A 22393-nucleotide genomic window follows, 5' to 3' on the forward strand; every position below is an offset into this window, starting at 1 on the left:
AGTTCATCCTTAGTGTTCCACCAGCTGGCCAGATTCGTGTGAGCTGTTTGTGAGCTGCTTGTATCTCCCAAATGCTCCCCCAAGCTATTTGTATTCCAAAAATGCTCCACTAAGATGTTTTGGTCTTAAAAATGCTTCATCAAGCTGTCCCAAATGTGTATCATGTCTCCAATAATGCCTCTCATGCATAAGTTCTTGAAGGAGATGAATGGCTACAATCCCATACTTATTTCCAGCCTGCACTATCTTCAGTAATTTAGCCATATCTCGAGCTCCAAAAATCAGATTGATTTGATTCAAAGTGCGTTGTAAAGCTAAGAGATATTGGAATAAATGTTAAGAGACTTCAGAACCCAAAGCTTCCTGGAACATGTTAAAAAGTGGTGATAATTCTGACTGACATGAACTATCCAGTGGACTGCCTGGAATGTACCTTGCACCAAATACAAAAATGTATATAAATTACAATGCTCAAGTTCATGAATATATAATAAGTAACATTATAATGTAACACATGATGCCATGGCTAATATAACAATGCAATTGATATAATAACATAAGTAAGGAATGTGTAACACATTCATGAAACAAGCTACTTAAATATGTGACATGAATGAATGAATACATGCTAATTATTAATGCAAGACTATTCTAATATGCTTAACATATTAAATAGAAATATGCATAAAATAACTTAGTATAACTAAGTTGGCGTTACACATCAGTATGTAACATATTAAAATGCTTCGTTTCTAAGGCATAAACATTATGAAATGATTCAGTAACTTGTAAACACTTAAGAGAAAGAACTTCCCTGAATTGTTTTGCCTTAGAACGTGTGATAGGTCCTATTGGTAAGACCTCCAAATCAGCTTCCTTTGTTGGAGTAAATATACTCACATCATCCTCCCTTCTTGAAAAAGATTTGACCTCAAATCTGCAGAAACATCATAAAGGGATAAATCAGAAGCGTTAAATGTAGCACTTACGTTGAATTCACCCGGTAAGTCCAACTTATAAGCATTTTTGTTCACTTTCTCCAACACTTGAAATGGACCATCTCCTCGTGGTAACAACTTAGAACGTCGTTGGGATAGAAAATGTTCCTTTCTAAAATGAACCCAAACCCAATCTCCAACATCGAAGGTAACTCGCTTACGTCCTTTATTTGCTTGCTTCTCGTACTGTTGAGTCCTTCGCTCTAGATTTTCCTTAACCTGCTGATGCAACCTTTTCACATAGTCTGCCTTGGACTTTTTGTCCCTGTTCATAATTTGTTCTTGAGGTAAGAGCAACAAATCCATTGGAGTTAAAGGATTAAAGCCATAAACAATCTCAAATGGTGGAAAATTAGTAGCAGAATGAACAAAATGATTATAGGCAAACTCAACATGAGGTAAACAATCTTTCCATGTCTTAATGTTCTTTTTAATGATTGAGCACAATAAAGTAGATAAAACTCAATTTACAACCTCAGTTTGTCCATCAGTTTGAGGATGACAAGTAGTGGAAAACATCAGTTTCGTTCCCAATTTGCAGCAAAGAGTCCTCCAGAAATGACTCAAGAACTTAACATCCCTGTCAGAAACAATAGACCTAGGAATTCCATGTAAACGAACAACCTCCCGTTGGCCATATTAATAACACCATCAGTTTTATGGCACGCAATGAAATGTGCCATCTTCGAAAACCTATCAACCACAACAAAAATACTCTATCTACCTGTCCTAGTTATAGGCAATCCCAACAAAAAATCCATCGAAATGTCAAGCCAAGGAGAATCAGGAATAGGTAAAGGAAAATACATATCATGTGGTAGAATCTTCGATTTTTCTTTCTTACATGTTACACAACGTTCACATATTCTTTCAACGTCTCTATGCATCTTACGCTAAAATAGATGCTCCTTCAGAATGTGCAACGTCTTAGTAACTCCAGAATGTCCCATAAGTCCACCTTCATGTGCTTCTCGAATAAGGACTTCTCGAATTGACCCTTGAGGAATGCATATTCTTCCTTCTATGAAAAGATATCCATCATGCCGATAAAAATTCTTATATGCACCTTTCTCGCATGACATATATCTTTCTCCAAAATCGGGGTCAGTGGCATATAAGTCTTTAATATAAGCAAAACCGATCAAATGAGAGTCCAAATAATTCAGAAGTACATACCCACTTAGTGTAACACCCGTAACCCGTATATTTATGCCTATACATATTACAGATGTCACCGGAATTTCTACAACCATTTCCCAATTTAAAAATGATTTAAAATTTATTTTCTTAAAATGGTAATTGATATTTTAAAAATATCATATCATATAATTTATATTTTGTTATAGCAATTTTAATTCAAAAGATTTTTTTATGAATAGTGAATAGTACCCGTGAACAGTGGGGGAATTGGTTCCATGTATGGGGGAATCGGTACCCCAAATGCATTCTGGAAAATTTTCATAATTCGTGGTTATTGTTCATGATACATTAACTACTAAAGTAACTTTCGAAAATTTACATATAAAACTCATAAAAATTAACCCTTCATCACAATCAAGTTACCAATTTGTTTCCAAATTAATTCAACAAAAAAAATTTAACATTATCAAATTACATGCCACTATCTAAATCAAAATTCATCGTAGGATGTCTTACTGATATTGAAATATACCTCTCGATGCTTGATGTCACTTTGAACTCTTTATTCTTATTCTTTACTTTTTACCTACGCGTGAAAATCATCACACGCTAAGTATAAACTTAGTGAGGCAATTAAAACAATATACAATGCAATACAATTCATGCATGAATTTAGATTTCAAATCCAATGCCATAAAACCATGCTAATAGCATCTTCAATATTTTACCATGACAAAAATAATATAAAATTTCTTACCATTTATTCCATAAGCTCATAAGCTTATTTTTACCAAAATACTTACCATTTAAATTCCATAAGCTCGTAAGCTTATTTTTCCAATATACTTGCCATTATTCCGAAAGCTCATAAGCTTATTTGCATGGTTACATTATTAACCAATAAAACATCCATAGCCAATAGCCCAATATTAAACCTTCAGGACCCTGGGTATTCGAGTAATATTTGAACCGTAGTGCTACACATAAGGTCGTGCCCACCATATACACAAGTGTATACAGTGTACACATAAGTGCCCACCATATACACCGAAGTGTATTACACATAAGGTCGTGCCCACCATATACACCGAAGTGTATTACACATAAGGTCGTGCCCACCATATACACCGAAGTGCATTACACATAAGGTCGTGCCCACCATATACATCGAAGTGTATTATAAACCTTCAGCTGTTATACTCTATGTCATGCCAACTATACCCTGTCCCTCAATGACTTATTTGGGCATATAGTCTACGTTATTCGATCCATCCATGGCAAAGTATATTATCAAATTTAACATTGGGCAGTTCATACCCGAAAACATTCATGGTAAAATATCACAATTTTGTTTTCATTATCAATGCATTTTAATTCCATACTCTGACATATCAATGTCAATTTATAAAAATGATATAAAATCATGCCAATATAAACAAGGTTGACTTATCGCAAGTCTTCCTTATGATATAAATCCAGTATATTTCATGCATGTTTGCACTCACCTGACACTTTATATCTTCAAAATATTTGTGCCTCTCTTTTGTCCACATATACCCCTTAATAATTCCTTTAACATTGGAATCAACTTTTCCAATTTACACAAAATGGTCCATCACCATTTTATCACTTAGAATTTCAATACAAAAATTCCAGTATTGAAATTATTATAAACCAAGTACCCATACCAAGGCACAATTACAATAAACACTCCCAACAATTCGAAATTTGTATTACAATCACCAAACTTTCTAAAATTTCCATATTCCGACAACTTGCACGGCCTTTAAAGAATCAGTATTCTGTATTGATATACACACTGGAATTTAATTTTGTTTCTTCCATTGAAAACTACACTCGAATATAAATCTATCCATATAAATAACTTATTCTAATTTATTCTGTACAATTTATGGTGAATTTTCAAAGTTGACTAACAGAATCTGTTTTGCAGAATCTGCTGTCCGATTTTTCTGACCTTTCCTTGGTTAAAAATTTATATCTCTTTGTATACACCTTGAAATTGATCCCCGTTTGTTTGTCCGATTTTCTGACCTTTCCTTGGTTAAAAATTTATATCTCTTTGTATACACCTTGAAATTGATCCCCGTTTGTTTTAAACGAAACTATATCAATATATGAACAAAATATATAAAAAAATCTCGAAATTATTTTTATATAATTTCTGGTGAATTTTCGAACCTACTGCCAAATTCAACAAACTGTTTTCTTTAACTTCATCTAGGCACTTCATCAATTCTTACAACCAATTTTTTAAAATCACTTAACTCTTCAAACAACCTCTAAAACATCAAGATTACTCATCAATTTCATGATCCCTTATATGAACACAAACCCTTAGATTTAGGATCTTTGAAATCCAAAAAAATTAGAAAGCAATATTGGTACCAAATGATAGCGTTTTTCACTTAGATCACTTTCCTATCTCACAACATAACTCAAATTCCAAAGGAATTAGCTCAAAATTGAAAATGAAATATTTCTTACCTTCAAGCTTCTCATGTTCTTGTGCTGGGAAGAAGATGAGCGAAAATCTCACCATCATTCATATTCTAATGTTAATGAATCTAACACATGGCTAATATAATAAAATGGAATTTTTATTCAATTCAATAAGAATTCCATTTTTGCCATTAATGAATCTCCATATTCACCATAAAACCAAGCCATCAATGAATCTCCATATTCACCATAAAACCAAGCCATCTGATCATTATCATATTACAAAGTCAAACATGAATTATTTTAACTTTTATTTCTAAAATTCACCTTGAATTTTCAAATCTTGCATTTTAGTCACTAAATTCCACGGTTTCGGTTAAATCTGGAAAATTGCACAATTCCAAGCCAAATTTCTGTGATCCAAAATATTAAAATAACATTTTCAACCATTTTATAACATCCTTCAAATTTTTGTAAAATTCTATTTCAATCGGAATTACCAATTCCTTATCGGACTTTAACCCTTTCTAATTTTTCTTTACTAAAATTCCAAATCCATAAATGTGATTTCTATAAAACCCCACTCTCAAGAGTAAACCATCTATTTATGGAATAAAATTCTCTTTAGGAAATTATCACTTAATTCCCTAAACGTTTTTCCCAAATTTCTACTTTGACCATCAAACTTTCAAAATTTGCATTTTGGTCATTATCTAAATTTTTGGGGTATTACACTTAGCATGCCTTTTATTCAATTTATGCTGACTTGTAATGTGTTTCAAGGCCTCATGATCGGTTTGAATCACAAACTCTTTCGAAAAAAGATAGTGCTGCCACGTCTCAAGTGCTCGAACTAATGCATACATCTCTTTATCATAAACCAGATAGTTTAAGGTGTCACCACTGAACTTCTCACTGAAATATTCAATAGGTCGATTTTCCTGTGACAAGACTGCTCCAATTCCTATACCTGAAGCATCACACTCAATCTCGAACATTTTATCAAAATTAGGTAAGGCTAACACTAGTGCCATAGTCAAATAATCCTTTATTTTTTAGAAGGCTTCCTCCTGTTCATTATCCCAATTGAAGATTAAATTCTTCTTTAAAATCTCGATTAAGGGTGCGGTAAGGAACTGAAGTTGGGTACGAATCGACGATAAAAACTAGCTAAACCATGAAAAGATCTAACTTGACTTATCGACGTCGGTCGAGGCCATTCCTGAATTACCTTCACTTTTTCAGGATTGACTTCTACACCCTGGGCAATAACAATGAAACTAAGAAAGGTAACATTGTCAGTACAAAATACACATTTCCGTAAATTACCGAACAACCTTTCTTTTCTCAACGTGCCTAGAACATTTGTAAAATGCTCCTCATGTTCCTGCAACGACTTGTTATAGATAATAATGTCATCAAAATACAGAACACAGTACTTTCCAATATAAGGTCGCAAAACATGATTCATTAGCCGCATGAATGTACTAGGTGAATTAGTTAAACCAAAAGGCATCACTAATTATTCATACAAACCTAATTTCATTTTGAAGGTTATCTTCTATTCATCACCTTCTCGCATTCAAATCTGATGATATCCACTCTTTAAATCCACCATGGAGAAGATACTCGCACCACATAATTCATCAAGGCAAGGAATAGGATGTCGATACTTGATAGTAATCTAATTCACAGCTCGACAATCCACACACATTTTCCACGTTCCATCCTTCTTTGGTACCAACAACACTAGTACAACACACGGACTCAAGCTTTCTCGAATGTAACCCTTGTCTATTAACTCATTGATTTGCTTCTGAATTTCTTTTGTTTCTTCAGGATTACTTCGATATGCTGGCCTATTTGGAATAGTGGCTCCCAGAATAAAATCAATATGGTGTTCAATGCCCCGAATAGATGGCAATCCACTCGGTGTCTCATCCGGAAACACATCTTCAAATTCCTATAAAAGAGATGCAATAGACATAGGCAAATCAGGGGGAATTTCATCCAATAAACAATGCTCCTTATACATTAAAATAAGTAAAGACTGTTGAGAGGAAAGACATTTCCTAATTTCACTTCTGCTTGCATACACGTTGACTTTTTTCTTCCCTTTTGCTTCTTCACTGTTCTTTTTCAAACGAACTTGATCTTCTTTCACTTGACTTGGTGTCAAACGTGCTAAGGTAATTTTCTTACATGAATTCATAAAATAATATCTATTTATGAAACCATCATGCATCACCTTTTTATCAAATTGCCACAGACGTCCCAACAACAAATTAGTGGCATCCATTGACACAACATCACACAACACTTCATCCTTGTACTTTCCAATGGAAAATGGCACAAGAACTTGTTTAGTGACCCTTAACTCTCCAGCATCATTCAACCACTGTAGCTTGTATGGATTGGGATGCTTTGTCATTTTCAGTCCTAATTTGTCAGCCATAACAGTACTTGCAATGTTAGTACAACTATCACTATCAATAATCACAACACATACCTTATCATTTACAAGACATCTTGTATGAAATACGTTCTCGCGCTGCTACTCATCTCAAATCAGTTGTGCATTCAATCTTCTCTTTACTACAAGTGCTTCACTTGTTGCATAAGTATGTACTTGGTCATCATCTTCATCATCGTCCACTAAAGGGGTATCTTGCTCATCATCTTCAGATTCATACTCTATATCCCCATTCACACATGTCATCATTGTCCTTTGGTTAGGACACTGACTTGCAACATGCCCTCTGCCAAGGCATTTGAAATATTGGATGTCTCTTGTGCTTTCTGGTTATATATGTTTCTTTCCACATCCATCTTCAACAACTGGAGGCTTTGGACTACTCATTTCTGTTCTTTTCTTAATCTTAAGTGATGCTTGCTTCCTGGTATTGTTAGGAGTAACTAATGGATTAAAGAAAACTTTTAAAGGAGTATTACCACGGTAAGAAGATTTTCTACGTTGTTGTCTTTCTATTTTGATCGCCATATGCACCATGTCATCCAACTCGACATAATGCTGCAACTCAACAACGTTAGCAACTTCAAAATTCAAACCTGCAAGAAATCGTGCCATAGTTGCTTATTTATCTTCCTCGATATTTGCACGCATTCTATTACCCTGTTTCAAGTTTTGTAATTTCTGAAATAAATCACGTTGATAATTAAATGGAACAAACCATTTCCTCATGATTCGCTTCATTTCTACCCACATGTTCACTGGATCCTCACCGGTTCTTCGTCTACAAATCAACAATTGATCCCACTAAATGAAAGCGTAATCAACAAACTCCATTACTGCCAAATGAACCTTCTTTTATTCCGAGTAATTATAACACTCGAAAACATGCTCAACTTTACTCTCCCACGCCGAATATGTATATGGATCTGTTCTTCCCTGAAAAGATGGAATTGTAACTTTAATGTTACCCAAATTATCATCAAGTGCACTTCTATGTCTCTGATTCAGTCTTAGAGGTTGGTCAATTTCGTTTTCATCATTAATCTCTTCATTATGATGAGATTGGGATCCTCTATCGATTTTATATATTCTAGAATGTAAAGCCTTAAGTTCAGCCCTTAACATCCTTTGTATCTCATGGGTAATGGCTTGTATTTGCAAATTTGGTGGTTGGTCACCCGGATTGCTATTACTAGAACTTGCCATATTAATGAAATAAAACAAGACAACACACAAATAAAATAATTAATGTTTATAGGGCCTCACAATATACACAACAAAGATTCTCACAATTTCGCTCCAAAGAAATCAGAATTGACACTCAATCACTCAACACTCGTGTTTTACTCGGGAGAAACTTTTAATGGCTCTTTTCTGTCTCCCCTTATGATCTCACACGCTCAATGTGCCTTTTCCACTCGTTCTCTTGTAATCAGTTCTTTTATGAACTAAATTTGATCTTTCAAAATCTGTTAAGTGTGTCGGCTATAGGAAACAACAAAGGTTAATATCGAATGGAAAATGATGAAATAAAAGGCTACAAATTTAAAGGACAAACAAAGAACTGAGAGAAAAAAAGAAATCAGTAAAATTTACTAAAAAGAAATGCTTACAATGAGACTGTCACCAATAAAACCAAAGATGTTGTAGTTTGGGTTGAATTAAAGCATTTTAATGTTAAAGGACAAGGTAATTGCATTTCTCTTAAGACCATAACTTTTCTTTTCTTTACTTTTCTTTTTTTTTTAATTTTCAAAATAGTTTTTTTTACTTTCAAGATGAATTTCTTACTTGGTTCCAACCTTTGCGCTGATACCATATGATACGAGTCAGCCCATTGATTGAGGACCTCTTCGATTGTACCGGATCTAGAATGAAGTAAGCAATTTCTCTACAGCGCTTCCTTTGTTGGTGAAAATGTGCTCACATCAATATTACTAGTCAAGATTCCCTAGTGTCTGATGTTCTTAGTGTCAAAACATATTGTGGCTTGGATTTCCATTCAGTTGTAGAGAGTTGGGGTATTATCTTATAGCCTATCGAGGCTAAGCTTTCTTTGGTTTTTAACAGTTGATCTTCAGAAGTTTAGATGGTATATAGGATGTAGACTATAGAGATATAGAAACATATTTTAGAGTGAATTAGTGAATGCTTTAAGAAAGATAGTGACACTGGAAAGTTGCAGCCAAGTTGATCAACCAGACGGTAGAGCTGATGAACCAAAATTTCACAATCTATCAATAATGGCTAAACCGCAACACCCATTAATGGAGGACAAACAAGGAAACAATGATGGGTGTTAAGCTAAAAGAATACCCAATGCATATCTCATTCTGAACAAGATTTAATGAGTAGCAAAGTCCCTATGATAATATGATATGTGAAAGATTACCTCCGGATGTTGTGTTAATAAATTTGGCAAGGTCATTTGCTTCATAGAAATTAATTGGTCAATTAACCCAGGAACATTAATTTTGAAATGGCATGCATTAGTGGTACACCCTGGAGTGCATAGCAGAGTACTTCTAGCTTGAAATCCACAATCAAAAGTCTAGTTTCTTCCATAGCTGATAGAAGAAATTACATTTGGTAAGGAAAAAAAACATAACAAGGACCTTGGAAGTATAAAACAAACTTACATGAAATAAGAAAACATAGTAGCAACATTTGTGAAATTGAAGGCAATACCTGGGATGTATTCTACACTAGGTGCACTGCATTTTGGAGACTTTTCAAATCTATTAAGCATAACACTTACTTGGAGTATATCTGCATTCTAAGAAGAAACACATTTCACAAAAACTAATGCTAAATGCCACAAAAATAGATATATTGTAATACAATATACAATAAGCTACCGAAAACAATAGACACTAACAACCCTATTAATATAAGTATGCATCTGATAGTTCTTGGCAATTTTCTTTACCTCGGTAGAAAACATATGTAGGGTGGATTTTCTTTTCAAACAAAATTGTTCACGTGGTAAAAGCTTTTTCTCAGAACTCTGAGCAGCTTCATCCAAATGTTCAATGTTTAGGGCAGCAGTTGTGTCAAAATCCAAATCTGCATCACGAAGAACAATAGGTTGAACCACATCTAAAGAGGCTTTATTTGATGCTTCCACTATATACACAACATTTGGATCCTACAACTTAGCAATGACTGCTTCAATTGCACTTGAGAAGATACTCTCCACATCTGAAGTACATTAATAACCTTATCGAATTAAAATGAGAAAATAAAATAACCCAAGTCCCATCATAAAATTTAATTACAGAGATATTTCCAAGAAGCACATATACATAATGTATGAAGCATTTCATGTCCAGACCTGCAACCAACATGGTAGAAAAACCAAGCTCAATAAATCATTTCAAATTAAGGGGTTCACTAACAAAACCTGTACCTCTAATCTTAGTGACTAAATGCTTAAGTTATGTTGCTCAGACTAGGGTGCGTGTTAGATATGACAATGTGTTCAAAACAGACATGTTTAACATTTTTAAAGTTTTCATGTTTATTTAGAGGGTCATATCCTCATATCCTTCTCTTGATTATTAGAATTGGGTACTTCGAGAAAAATGAAATCATAGAAATATAGCTTATGTGTATAGAAACATAAAATATCCACCTAAAAATCACTAGCCGCCTTGAATTTTGACAAACATTTAACTAGCCCCAAATACTTTGATAATATGGTCTGTGCTAATTAAATTTCCCATTCCATAAGAAACAAATATAAAATCATCAATGGTCAATTATAAAAAATTCTAAGGACGTTCTTAACAATTTCAGAAACTACCAAAGTCCCCATGGCAATAGACTTTCAAACCACCATAAACTACTTAGCTGATTTGACAAGCATTCAAATACCGTAAAGTAGTACATAATAATATCAACTATAAAAGAATGACTAATTCAAATGTGAGTTAAACATGGATAAATCCAATAAAGAAAAGAAGGTACCAAAGGGCTTGTTTACTGGAAAATAGACGGGCAACTTAATTGGAAGTTGACAGAGTAAACAACCACTTTCCTATAATAATTTCTCAGGATTATCATCATACGAACACAATTGATACGATCCAAACTAGCTACAACTTTCTCCATGACTTGATCACACCATGAATGTTATTCAAAGCTGATTCTAATGGTGTTCTTCCTTACTTTATCCTTTATTATCATCTATATGCATCACTTAATGTTATAAGCAAGCTTTTCTCCTTAAACTATGCTTAGATAATCATATGTTATAATTCACTTGCATACTATATGATTTTCATGCATAATATATGTTTCCACATCTTTAATTAGCTTTATATTATGTTTTACATATGTTTTAGATTAATTTATTATGTTTGCATAACACTTACATATCATGGCAGCATGTATTCATTCATTCATTAACTAATGTCATGTTATTCTATCTCATGTTATGTTTACATTAGCTCAATAGCTTTAAATCCATGTTTATATAGCTCATTTGCATGTATGGATCTCTTTTCTAGATCATATATGTTTTCTTAAAGGTCATGAACGTCCTATACCTTCTATATATCTTATATACATGTTATCTTAGCTTCTAGATGATCATTCATAGCTCATATCACTCAAACACTTCATGGTAGCATGCATTTTACCTTAAATGAGCTCACACATTGCTTACTTTATTTGTTTATTGATTCCTATAGGTGAAACACAAAGCAAGGCATATTATGGTAGCTTGGTTATCTAAAAGGACAAGAATAGTAGCTCATACTAGCTCATGAATGTTATGACAACTCATTTCATCTCGTAAGGAGCTTCAACTTAGCTGGAGGAGTTAGCTTGTAGCTGAACTTATCTGGAGGAGTGCTTTCTACCAAATTGCTTAAAAGTGGACTAGAGGTAGCTAGAAGTAGCTGGGAGAGTAGCTGACGAGCTGAGAAGACCAAAGCTAACTAGCTTGAGGTCATCAAGCTATAGCTCACCTAATTAGCTACCAAGACACTCACCTATCTTACCATTGAAGCTAGTTAATCTCTAGGCTGCCCATTGACTTCAATACATCATCCTATGGTTGCAACCTCACCAAAGCATTTCAAGAATACCCATGTGCATTCAAGTAGGCTTCCATGTGCATCATTCAATAATGTTCACTCTATGTGATATCAAATAGGCGCCAAAACACCAAGGAAAGCTTACTATTCGGCCAAAGGCTCATTCCTCTTCATTTTTGGTCCTAGTAACTTCCAAATGCATTCAAAACATAGTTAGGGCTGAACCAGTACCTTACCATTCGACCAAAAGCATGTATTTTCATTAATAATCATTTATTTTCAAAGGGGTTTAAACCTTAGCCGATCATCATGTATTTATTCGGCCTAAACCCTTTGAAAACTATAAATAGGCTATTGCATTTCATTTGTATACAGACCTTTTATTTAAAATAAGTGAGATTATTCTCTTTTCTCAAGTCCTTGTAACCTTTATTGACTTATCAAGTAATTTAATTACTTGTGGTGTTAACCCCCTATTGATTGATACTTGTGGTTTCTATCTCCTTATAGATAGTGGGTCCAAGTCATTTGTTACCACCCCTTAGAGAGATTTGTATGGTTGGGTCTTTGCTCATTGTAGTAGTGGTTCTTCATTGGTCTTTCTACGATACTATCCTCACCAACCATCCTTTGTTTTATCGTCTATACCTTAGCTATATCAACATACTTCTGCTACCAACTTCGTAACATAAATAGCCCTCCAATTTACCTTTACATCTACCACCAAGCCATCTCTTTGAGCCATTCACTTATGTAGGTTATTTTCCTTCTTTTATAGATACACAATCAATTTAAGGTAGGAGTACTTTACATCAAGCGGTATTCAGAGCTTTGGTGGAAGAAGCAACATGCAACAACAACAACAAAAATACAAAAAGAAGTGTTAGTGAAGTGCAAGTGAAAGAATAAAAAATTAGAAAAGAAATTGCAAGCAGTCAAAAAAAAAGAAGAAAAGAAAAGAAAATTCCAAAGAAAAGTTGAAAGCACAAACAACTAGTTCATCACCAAGTCATTCAAGTAAGCATCTAAAATTGATTGTGGTGATAGAAGGGTTGTGAAGTGACTTTGTGTAAGTAACCCTTTATTCTCTCTTCTTTCTTATTTCTAAGCCACCCTTTTCATTCTATTTTGCTTTCCATTCCTACTAACCCTTTTGTAGCTGACACACAACAAGTAAACTTTACTTGGTATAGTTTTGAGTAAAGTTACATATAACTCGAGATAAAGAGATTGAGAGGAAAAATGCTTGAGCGTGGGAGACTAGAAGAGGACTAATGAAAGCCTTGAAGTCCTAGAGTGAAAACATGAGCGGATTGAGTGATATTCAAGTTTCCTTGGAGTGAACTCCTGAGGCTTTGTGAGATCATTATTTGGTAAGGTCCTATACACATTTACTTTTTTTACTTTGCTAACATGCCTCTTCCATCATATATATTTGTAGTTAAAAGAACTTTGAACATTCAATGTCAAGAAGATGAACAAAGAGACAATATCTTCCATACAAAATGTCATGTGGGAGATAAAGTCTGTGTAGTGATCATCGATGGAGGAAGTTGTACAAATGTAGCAAGCAATCACATGGTGGGAAAGTTGGGCTTAAAGACTTCCAAACATCCTCATCCTTACAAACTTCAGTGGCTCAATGATGCAGGGAACCAAAGGTAACCAGACAAGTCGTTGTTCCTTTCTCCATTGGAAGATATAAGGATGAAGTTCTTTATGTTGTGGTGCCCATGAGTACAAGCCACATTATACTTGGGCGACCTTGGCAATTTGACAAGAAGGCTACTTATGATGGATTTTCCAATGAGTATTCCTTCCAACATCAAGGAAGGAAAATCATATTGGCACGTATGCTTCCAAGTCAAGTCCATAAATGCCAAGTGACCCTTAAGTCACGTATAGAGGAATGGGAGAAAACTAAAGCCATGAAGAAAGATGAAAGAGAAGTTTTGCAAGAGCAACAAGTAGAACAAGTGGAAAATCATATTGATGTTAGAGTTAAAGAATATAGAAAAAAAAGGATAAAAGAGAGCAAGACTCACCTAACATCTTTATCCCTCCAATTCTTTCTTTTGTTTTGTAGGATAATCCAAGAGACATGTCACTTCAAGTTAAAGATTTGAGAAACATGTCTTTTGAATAACCAATAGGTATGACCTTTGGTAATCCACAATACATGTCCTTTGACGTTCCAATAGTTATTCCACTTGAAGTTTAAAAAAGTGCTTCACTTAAAGTGCCACGAGTTGTGATCAATAAGGCTCTAAGTACATTACAACTATTGAAGAGAATTCAACAACCAATGGAGTTTTCCATCATCAAGCAACCAACACCCATTAAACATCCTCCATGGTATGCTATTTCCATTAATCTTGTTAATAGTTTTTTATTTACTAACTTTGATTTGTTATGCAACAACTTGTTTCATTGTTATGGTGAAATCCTACCAACCTTAAAGGCAATCATTTGGAGAGGAAAAAAGGTGAAAGGACATGATTATTTAAATCAGCACCAAGGAGTCATTCAAAGAACAATTATCTTCTCCAAACGAAGTGATGACTCCAACCAAGAGACAAACCTTTCCACCAACAAGCATGGTAAATTAAAAGGATTAATTGAAGAGAAAGAGGTCCTTTCCCAACATTGTAATGATTCAAATAATAAAGAAAAAGGATCAAGCTGGTTCGTGAAGGGATATGTCTCTCCCTCTCAAAAGACACGCGATGGTTCCCAAACATTGTGTCCTACCATCCGAGGACGTTAAGTTACCAGATTTGAAACCAAGAGGTTGAACATTTTTTATGAATCATTTATTGGAAGAAAGCATAACAATTTAATTCTTTCTACGTCAATAAGGTCTTCAATGAGAAACTACTTCGTTTTTAGGATAAATAGCCTAAAAGAAGGGGGTGATGATACGATCCAAACTAGCTCCAACTTTCTCCATAACTTGATCACACCATGGATGTTATTCAAAGCTGATTCTAAGGGAGTTCTTCCTTACTTTATCCTTTATTATTTTCTATATGCATCACTTAATGTTATAAGAATGCTTTTTCTCCTTAAAGTATGCATGAATAATCATATGTTATCATTCACTTGCATACTATATGATTTTCATGCATAACATATGTTTCCAAATCTTTGCTTAGCTTTATACTATATTTTACATATGTTTTAGATTCATTTATTATGATTGCATATCATTTACGTATCATGGTTGTATGTATTCATTCATTCATTAACTCATGTCATGTTATTCTAGCTCGTGTTATGGCTCAAAAGCTTTAAATCCATATTTCATTAGCACATTTGCATGTATGCATCTCTTTTCTAGCTCATATATGTTTTCTTAAAGTCATGAACATCCTATACCATCTATCTAGCTTATATTCATATTATCTTAGCTTCTAGACAATCATTCATAGCTCATATCACTCAAACACTTCACGGCAGCATGCATTTTACCTTAAACGAGCTCACAAATTGCTTTCTTTATTTGTTTGTTGATTCATATAGGTGAAACACAAAGCAAGGCATATTATGGTAGCTTGGTTAGCTAAAAGGACAAGCATAGCAGCTCACTATCTCATGAACGTTATGGCAACTCATTTAATCACATAAGGATCTTTAACTTAGCTGGAGGAGCTAGCATATAGCTGAACTTAGCTGGAGGAGAGCTTTGGACCAAATTTATAAAAAGTGGACTAAAAGTAGCTCGAAGTAGCTGGGAGAGTAGCTGAGGAGTTGAGAAGATGAAAGCTAACTATCTTGAGTTCATCAAGCTATAAATCACCTAATTAGCTACCAAGACACTCACCTAGCTTTCCATTGAAGTTAGTTCGTCTCTAGGCTGCCTATGGACTTCAAGAAATCATCCTATGGTTGCAACCTCACCAAAGCAATTCAATAATACCCATGTGCATTCGAGTATAATACCATGTGCATCATTCAAGCATGTGCACTCTATGTGACATCAAATAGGTGCCAATACACCAAAGAAAGCTTCCTATTCGGCCAAAGGCTCATTCCTCTTCATTTTTAGAAATACTTTAAAAACACCTTACCATTCAGCCAAATTCTTGTATTTTCATTAAAATCATGTATTTTCATTAATAATCATATATTTTCAAAGGGGTCTAAACCTTAGCCGACCATCATGTATCTATTAGGCCTAAACCCTTTGAAAACTATAAATAGGCTATTGCATTTCATTTGTATACAGACCTTTCATTTAATATAAGTGAGATTATTCTCTTTTCTCAAGTCCTTGTAACTTTTATCGACTTATCAAGTAATTTAATTACTTGTGGTGTCAACCCCTATTCATTGATACTTGTGGTTCCTATCTCCTTATAGATAGTGGGTCCAATTCCTTTGTTACCACTCCTTAGAGAGATTTGTATGGTTGGGTCTTTGCTCATTGTAGTAGTGGTTCTTCATTGGACTTTCTAAGATACTATCCTCACCAACCATCCTTTGTTTTATCGTCCATACCTTAGCCATATCAACATACTTCCACTGCCAACTTCATAACATAAATAGCCCTCGAATTCACCTTTACATCTACCACCAAGCCATCTCTTTGAGCCATTCACTTATGTAGGTTATTTGTCTTCCTTTATAGATCCACAATCAATTTAAGGTAGGAGTACCTTACATCAAGCGGTATTCAGAGCTTTGGTGGAAGAAGTTACATGCAATAACAACAACAAAAATACAAAAAGAAGTGCTAGTAAAGTGCAAGTGAAAGAATAAAAAATCAGAAAAGAAATTGCAAGCACTCAAAAAAAAAAAAAAAATTCCAAAGAAAAGTTGAAAGCACAAACAACAAGTTCTTTGTGTAAGTAACCCTTTATTCTCTTCTTTCTTATTTCTAAGCCACCCTTTTCATTCTATTTTGCTTTCCATTCCTACTAACCCTTTTGTAGCCGACGCACAACAAGTAAACTTTACTTGGTATAGTTTTGAGTAAAGTTACTTAGAACTTGAGATAAAGAGATTGAGAGGAAAAATGCTTGAGTGTGGGAGACTAGAAGAGGACTAGTAAAAGCCTTGAAGTCCTAGAGTGAAAACATGAGCGGATTGAATGATATTCAAGTTTCCTTAGAGTGAACTCGTGAGGCTTTCTGACATCATTATTTGGTAAGGTCCTATACACATTTACTTTTCTTACTTTGCTAACATGCCTCTTCCATCCTACATATTTGTAGTTAAAAGGACTTTGAACATTCAAAGTCAAGAAGATGAACAAAGAGACAATATCTTCCATACAAAATGTCATGTGGGAGATAAAGTCTGTGTAGTGATCATCGATTGAGGAAGTTGTACAAATGTAGCAAGCACTCACATGGTGGAAATGTTGGGCCTAATGACTTCCAAACATCCTCATCCTTACAAACTTCAATGGCGCAATGATGCGGGGAACCAAAGGTAACCAAACAAGTCGTTGTTCCTTTCTCCATTGGAAGATATAAGGATGAAGTTCTTTATGTTGTGGTGCCCATGAGTACAAGCCACATTATACTTGGACGACCTTGGCAATTTGACAAGAAGGCTACTTATGATGGATTTTCCAATGAGTATTCCTTCCAACATCAAGGAAGGAAAATCATATTGGCACGTATGCTTCCAAGTCAAGTCCATAAATGCCAAGTGACCCTTAAGTCACGTATAGAGAAATGGGAGAAAACTAAAGCCATGAAGAAAGTTGAAAGAGAAGTTTTGCAAGAGCAACAAGTGGAACAAGTGGAAAATCATATTTATGTTAGAGTTAAAGAATATAGAAAAAAAGAAGAAAAGAGAGCAAGTCTCACCTAACATCTTTATCCCTCCAATTCTTTCTTTTGTTTTGCTGGATAATCCAAGAGACATGTCACTTCAAGTTAAAGATTCAAGAAACATGTCTTTTGAATAACCAATAGGTGTGACCTTTGGTAATCCACAATACATGTCCTTTGATGTTCCAATAGTTATGCCACTTGAATTTCAAAAAAATGTTTCACTTGAAGTGCCACGAGTTTTCCATCATCAAGCAACCAACACCCATTAAACATCCTCCATGTTATGCTATTTCTATTAATCTTGTTCATAGTTTTTCATTTACTAACTTGGATTTGTTATGCAACAACTTGTTTCATCTTTATGATGAAATCCTACCAACCTTAAAGGAAATCATTTGGAGAGGCAAAAAGGTGAAAGTACATGATTATTTAAATCAGCACCAAGGAGTTATTCAAATAACAATTATCTTCACCAAACGACGTGATGACTCCAACCAAGAGACAAACCTTTCCACCAACAAGCATGGTAAATTAAAAGGATTAATTGAAGAGATAGAGGTCCTTTCCCAGCATTGTAATGATTCAAATAATAAAGAAAAAGGATCAAGTTGGTTCATGAAGGGATATGTCTCTACCTCTCAAAAGACACGCGATGGTTCCCAAACAATGTGTCCTCCCATCCGAGGACGTAAGTTACCAGATTTGAAACCAATAGGTTGAACTTTTTTTGTGAATCATTTATTGGAAGAAAGCATAAGAATTCAATTCTTTCTACATCAATAAGGTCTTCAATGAGAAACTACTTCGTTTTTAGGATAAATAGCCTAAAAGAAGGGGATGATGATACGATCCAAACTAGCTCCAACTTTCTCCATGACTTGATCACACCATGGATGTTATTCAAAGCTGATTCTAAGGGAGTTCTTCCTTACTTTATCCTTTATTGTATTCTATATGCATCACTTAATGTTATAAGAATGTTTTTTCTCCTTAAAGTATGCATGAATAATCATATGTTATCATTCACTTGCATACTATATGATTTTCATGCATAACATATGTTTCCACATCTTTGCTTAGCTTTATATTAAATTTTACATATGTTTTAGATTCATTTATTATGATTGCATATTATTTACGTATCATGGCTGTATGTATTCATTCATTCATTAACTCATGTCATGTTATTCTAGCTCGTGGTATGGTTCAATAGCTTTAAATCCATATTTCTTTATCACATTTGCATGTATGCATCTATTTTCTAGCTCATATATGTTTTCTTAAAGTCCTGAACATCCTATACCATCTATCTAGCTTATATTCATGTTATTTTAGCTTCTAGACGATCATTCATTGCTCATATCACTCAAACACTTCACGGCAGCATGCATTTTACCTTAAATGAGCTCACAAATTGCTTTCTTTATTTGTTTGTTGATTCTTATAGGTGAAACACAAAGCAAGGAAAATTATGGTAGCTTGGTTAGCTAAAAGGAAAAGCATAGCAGCTCACTAGCTCATGAACGTTATGGCAACTCATTTCATCACATAAGGTGCTTCAACTTAGCTGGAGGAGCTAGCATATTGTTGAACTTAGCTGGAGGAGAGCTTTGGACCAAATTTATAAAAAGTGGACTAGAGGTAGCTCGAAGTAGCTGGGAGAGTAGCTGAGGAGTTGAGAAGAGGAAAGCTAACTAGCTTGAGTTCATCAAGCTATAGATCACCTAATTAGCTACCAAGACACTCACCTAGCTTTCCATTGAAGTTAGTTCGTCTCTAGGCTGCCTATGGACTTCAAGACATCATCCTATGGTTGCAACCTCACCAAAGTAATTCAATAAGGCCCATGTGCATTCAAGTATAATACCATGTGCATCATTCAAGAGTGTGCACTCTATCTGACATCAAATAGGTGCCAATACACCAAAGAAAGCTTCCTATTCGGCTAAAGGCTCATTCATCTTCTTTTTTGGAAATACATTAAAAACACCTTACCATTCAGCCAAATTCTTGTAATTTCATTAAAATCATGTATTTTCATTATTAATCATTTATTTTCAAAGGGGTTTAACCCTTAGCCGACCATCATGTATCTATTCGGCCTAAACCCTTTGAAAACTATAAATAGGCTATTGCATTTCATTTGTAAATAGACCTTTCATTTAATATAAGTGAGATTATTCTCTTTTCTCAAGTCCTTGTGACTTTTATCGACTTATCAAGTAATTTATTTACTTGTGGAGTCAACCCTTATTCATTGATACTTGTGGTTCCTATCTCCTTATAGATAGTAGGTCCAAGTCCTTTGTTACCACCCCTTAGAGAGATTTGTATGGTAGGGTCTTTGCTCATTGTTGTAGCAGTGGTTCTTCATAGGTCTTTCTAAGATACTATTCTCACCAACCATCCTTTATTTTACCGTCCATACCTTAGCCATATCAACATACTTCCGCTACCAACTTCATAACATAAATAGCCCTCCAATTTACCTTTACATCTACCACCAAACCATCTCTTTAAGCCAGCCACTTATGAAGGTTTTTTGGCTTTCTTCCTAGATTCACAATCAATTTATGGTAGGAGTGCCTTACATCAAGAATTAACCAAGTCAAGGCTAGCCAAACTCTCATTCTCCAATGTAAAGAAATGAATATCCCCTATATCTGGATCAGCAACGACTCTGTTCATCTCTTCATTTTCCAAATATTTCTTTCCAAGTTAAACTTTCCTCAAATTTTGAGCAGCTTAAATAGCTCTAGCCACTATCTTTTGAAGAACAAATTTTCCAACGGTTAATGCTCCAATTACATCGAAGCCTTTCAATAGTAGTGTCCTGATTTCATTTGTTCCAGTTGGAATAAAATAAGTGAAATTTTGGGGAAAATCAAATTAAAATTGAATTTTAGATTTTTTAGAAACTGGGTTTTGATGTTAACCTGATTCCTTGAGAAAATCCGAATCGGAGGAACCAAAATGGATACATCTGAAGGTGGGGATGATAGTCAACGGATGAAAAAGTAAGGATCCAATTAGCCATTGGAGATCCGATTCTTTTTGGGTGATCAACAACTTAGGGCACTCGATTCGTATTCTATTGTTCTTCTCTAAGGACTAGACTGCCCAAATCAGGCATGCATTCAATTTCAAAACCGTGGTTGAATGTGATGGTATAATATTTTTAGGCATAACGTAAACAAATATCTAATGTTTGATAGTATATGTAAATTTGCCCCTATTGATTTTTTGGAACATTTGACCCCACAATGTTTTATTTTGATTTAAAATTCACCACGTTGGATGGAAACCGTTAGTCAACTAATGGTCTACGCCTCCAGCTGACTAAGCAAGCACATGTGGCATATGCCACATCACTAAAGTATGCTAATGTGGAATTAACACTTCATATTTTATTTTTTGTTAAAAAATTAATATTTTTATTAGAATTTTTTACCAATAAGAGAGTGAGATGTGTCACTCTTCTATTAATGCATATTTAGAGGAATGAAGAAAACTCATTTTGCATGGAAGGGGACTCGAATCTGGGGAAAAGGCGTGATATGGTATGCCTCTTGCCACCAGGCCAAGCTGACTACTCAGTTATATAATGAAACAAAACCTTATTTAACCCATAATTTCTGTTCAATTTAATTAAACAAAATAAACCAGGCCAAGAGGACTACTCAGTTTTGGGGATTTCTCGATAACACTCTAAAATAATAAGGTTGATTTATTTATTCTTTTTTTGTTGTTTCTGATCTTTTATTTTGCAGCGACTATCCTTGTAGACCCAAATACTCCATCGTAGTTGTTATCGAGAAATCCCCAAAATTGAGTAGTCTGCTTGGCCTGGTTTATTTTGTTTAATTAAATTGAAAAGAAAATATGGGTTAAATAAGGTTTTGTTTCATTATATAACCGAGTAGTTCGTTTTTCCTGGTGGTAAGAGGCACACCATTTCACACCCTTGCCACAGGTTCGAGTCCCCTTCCACGCAAATTGGATTTTTCTTCATTCCTCTAAATATGCACTAATAAGAGAATGACACATGTCTCTCTCTCATTGGTAAAAAAATTCTCATAAAAATATTAACTTTTTAACAAAAAATAAATTTTGACGTGTCAATTCCATGTCAGCATACTTTAGTGACGTAGACACCTACATCATCATTTGTGTCCACATGTTCTTGCTTAGTCAATTGGAGGCGTTGACCATCAGTTGACTAACGATTTCTGTCCAACAGGAGTAACTTTTGAATCAAAATAAAACGTTGTGGGGTCAAATGTTCTAAAAAATCAATAGGGGCAAAGTTCCATACACTGTCAAACGTTAAGGGTATTTGTTATCATTATGCCATATTTTTATATATAACAATCAATATATAATGTATTGTATTATATTATAATAAAAAAATTATTGATAAAGTACACAAATAGTCTTCGACTATATAATATTATCTTGTTAAGTCTATTAATTATTAAAAATTACAAAATT

At 34.4% G+C, this 22393-nt stretch overlaps 1 pseudogene; it reads right to left on the reverse strand.

The window, feature by feature from the left end:
• LOC120171938 overlaps positions 1–22393 on the reverse strand; it is a 33182-nt pseudogene that overhangs the window by 9155 nt on the left and 1634 nt on the right.

Source organism: Hibiscus syriacus, unplaced genomic scaffold (genome assembly GCF_006381635.1).
Source record: "Hibiscus syriacus cultivar Baekdansim isolate YM2019G1 unplaced genomic scaffold, ASM638163v2 tig00111837_pilon, whole genome shotgun sequence".
Taxonomy (NCBI): Eukaryota; Viridiplantae; Streptophyta; class Magnoliopsida; order Malvales; family Malvaceae; genus Hibiscus; species Hibiscus syriacus.